The sequence below is a fragment of the Schistocerca serialis genome, chromosome 6 (genome assembly GCF_023864345.2).
Source record: "Schistocerca serialis cubense isolate TAMUIC-IGC-003099 chromosome 6, iqSchSeri2.2, whole genome shotgun sequence".
NCBI classification, from domain to species: Eukaryota; Metazoa; Arthropoda; class Insecta; order Orthoptera; family Acrididae; genus Schistocerca; species Schistocerca serialis.
The window spans coordinates 478626992-478630691 of record NC_064643.1 but is presented as its reverse complement, the minus strand read 5'-3'; the positions used below and the strand labels follow the sequence as shown (position 1 = coordinate 478630691).

At 48.1% G+C, this 3700-nt stretch overlaps 1 pseudogene; it reads left to right on the top strand.

Annotated features, from left to right (window-relative positions):
- Nucleotides 1-1319: 1319 nt before the first annotated feature.
- LOC126485741 (5S ribosomal RNA) lies at nt 1320-1437 on the top strand (annotated as a pseudogene).
- Nucleotides 1438-3700: the final 2263 nt, after the last annotated feature.

The window sequence follows — 3700 nt, the reverse complement described above, 5'->3', positions numbered from 1 at the left end:
GTGGCTAGCGTTGCTGCCTCTGGATCACGGGGTCTCGGATTCGATTCTCACCTGGGGCTGGGGATTTTCTCTGCCCGGGAACTGGGTGTTTGTATTGTCCTCATCATTTCATCGTCATCATCATTCGTGAAAGTGGTTAGACTGTATTGTGTAAAAATTGGACAGTGTAAAAATTGGGACTTTGTACAGGCGCTGATGACGGCTCAGCTGAGCGCCCCACAAACAACACATCATCATCATCAACACAATCGGAATACAATTAACTTACTTGCAACACAGTTCAAAGGGTGCAATATGCACGATAAATCATAATCAGAAGCACACTGTGATAAAACCAACTTCTGTTAACTGTGAAACGAAAAAGAAAAAAAAATGAAGACTAAAAATCGGCCAATAAGAAAGCGAGATAATGGACTGATAAACTAACAGCGCTCCAAGTGGCGATGAAGCGAACCTAGGGGTTGTTACCAGAAGTTCTTATACGAGTTTCACCCGCGTGATGACTACTGCTCGATGTACACACGACGACGAACACCAACTATTGACTACCACTCAGTGCTGTTGCAATAAATAAAGTCTCTCCCTAATCAGTCCAGCTGTGTTCCAGGCATAATGAAATATTTTACACACTTTAGTTTTCCTTTACGTATGTTGGAACTTAAAAAGTGGCAACTATTTATTCACAACCGATACAAAAGAGTTACATGTTTGCACATGTTACTGTCCTTCAAACTAGTCACCAGCGTTGTGTAGAACCCGTGGCGTAGTATACAGTTAGCAGAGCCTGTTCTGTTGATGGTGCGGATGAAGCGGTCTAAAGTTATGGTGATTCTCGTGTACGACGGTGATGGTGTTATCGTAACGCATTACGTTCCTCCACGGCAGACTGTCACTGCACAGTATTATCGTTCGTTTTTGGAGCATCACCTGCGACCAGCTTTGCGAAAAAAAGGCGACACTTTCTGCAGAACCCACCCATCATTTTGCACGACAATGCGCGGGCGCATACCGCGCAAGCTGTGGCTGCTCTTTTCGGTCGATGGGACTGGGAAGTACTGTACCATCCACCATACTCGCCGGACTTTGATTCCGAAAATGAAGGAACCACTTCGTGGCATTCGCTTCAGAACTGTTCCAGAGACTCGACAGGCAGTAGACCGCTCCATCCGCACCATCAACAGAACAGACTCTGCTAACGGTATACTACGCCTTCCAAATCCCTGGCAACGCTGATGACTTCTTCTGAAGGACAGTAACAGGTGCACACATGTAACTCTTTTGTATCGGTTGTGAATAAATAGTTGCCACTATTTGCGGTCAGCAACGGCCTTGCCGCGGTGGATACACCTGTTCCCGTCAGATCACCGAAGTTAAGCGCTGTCGGGCATGGCCGGCACTTGGATGGGTAACCATCCGGGCCGCCATGCGCTGTTGCCATTTTTCGGGATGCACTCAGCCTCGTGATGCTAATTGAGGAGCTACTCTAGCGAATAGTAGCGGCTGCGGTCAACGAAAACCATCATAACGACCGGGAGAGCGGTGTGCTGACCACACGCCCCTCCTATCCCCATCCTCACCTGAGGATGACACGGCAGTCGGATGGTCCTGATGCGCCACTTGTGGCCTGACGAACAAGTGATTAGTGCTTACTATTTAAGTTCCAACCCTCGTAGGACACATTCCTCTGTTCCTGTGTTAATTGACGTTTTAGAAGACGGATCACAAAAATAATAATATCTACAGTTACTAGTTTGCTCAGAATAATTGATGACGTTTTTACACTCACATTCCATACTCTACTGAGAGATAGCTTTACTTGTTACTTTTGAAAAACATTGGCGCATACTGTAAAATACCTCAAACGGATTTATGAAACGGAATTAACATATAAGCGAATGAAAATTATGCTGTAACTTCATGTTTTTAAATGTATGTTACTTTCCTAGCCCAACGGTGTCATTACACTGTCAAGTAATTTTGTAAAACCAGATGAAAAGTTTACTGGAGAATGGTAAATGCCTAACGCATCAGCTGCTTATAGATTTCTCGTTTGTTCTGGTAACATCCCGCTAGACAACTTCTTAAAGAGTAATTTATTATCAGTCTTCCCTTAAGTGTTTTTTTTTTTTTTCCTGAGACCGTAATTTGTCATCGCAGAAGCTGAGAGGAGAGTAACAACTGCTGCGGCGTGGTCCAGAGAAGTTGCGGTTTTGTGCGGCGGCATTCGGAATGTCGACGAAAGGCCGCCGCCCAGAGCGGCCGACGCCGCCGCACCGGGGAAGATTTATCGGAGAGCGCGCCGCCGATGGAATTGCAAATGCCCGCCAATGGGGCAGCAAATTGGCCCCTTTGTGATAGCTTCCGCGCGGTCCGGCTCCCCAAGACGGATGGCCGGCACTGTTTATTTCATTTCATTGCGACTTCTTTCCGACCGAGACCGCCCGCCGAGGTGACCCCACAGCCGCCGATTCTCCGGATGTAGGCAGGGAGCGCGGCGCGCTCGTACTGCGCCGGTGGGCCGTGCTCTGCAATACTCGACGAAATGAGCGGCTGCTGCAAGCGAACAGTGGCGTGACTGACTTGCCCGGCAAGATATAGGCCGACCAACAGTACTTCACAGGTACACATCATTGCTCCATCTACACTACTGGCCATTAAAATTGCTACACCAAAAAAGAAATGCAGATGACAAACGAGTATTCATTGGACAGATATATTATACTAAAACTGACATGTGATTACATTTTCACGCAATTTGGGTGCATAGTTCCTGAGGAATCAGTACCCAGAACAACCACCTCTGGCCTTCATGCGCCTGGGCATTGAGTCAAACAGAGCTGGCAGAGATGGCGTGTACAGCTACAGCTGCCCATGCAGCTTCAACACGATACCACAGTTCATCAAGAGTAGTGACTGGCATATTGTAACGAGACAGTTGCTCGTCCACCATTGACCAGACTTCTTCAGTTGGTGAGAGATCTGGAGAATGTGGTGGCCAGGGCAGCAGTCGAACATTTACTGTATCCAGAAAGGCTCGCAAAGGACCTGCAACATGCGGTCGTGCATTATCCTGCTGAAATGTAGGGTTTCGCAGGGATCGAATGAAGGGTAGAGCCACGGGTCGTAACACATGTGAAATGTAACGTCCACTGTTCAAAGTGCCGTCAATGCGAACAAGAGATAACCGAGACGTGTAACCAATGGCACCCCATACCATCACGCCGGGTGATACGCCAGTATGGCGATGACGAATACACCCTTCCAATGTGTATTCACCGCGATGTCGACAGACACAGATGCGACCATCATGATGCTGTAATCAGAACCTGGATTCATCCAAAAAAATGACGTTTTACCATTCGTGCACCCAGGTTCGTCGTTGAGTACACCATCGCAGGCGATCCTGTCTGTGATGCAGCGTCAAGGGTAACCGCAGTCATGGTCTCCGAGCTGATAGTCAATGCTGCTGCAAACGTCGTCGAACTGTTAGTGTACATGGTTGTTGTCTTGCAAACGTCCCCATCTGTTGACTCAGGGATCGAGACGTGGCTGCACGATCCGTTACAGCCATGCGGATAAGATGCCTGTCATCTCGACTGCTAGTCATACGAGGCCGTTGGGATCCAGCACGGCGTTCCGTATTACCCTCCTGAGCCCACCGATTCCATATTCTGCTAACAATCATTGGTCCTCGACCAAC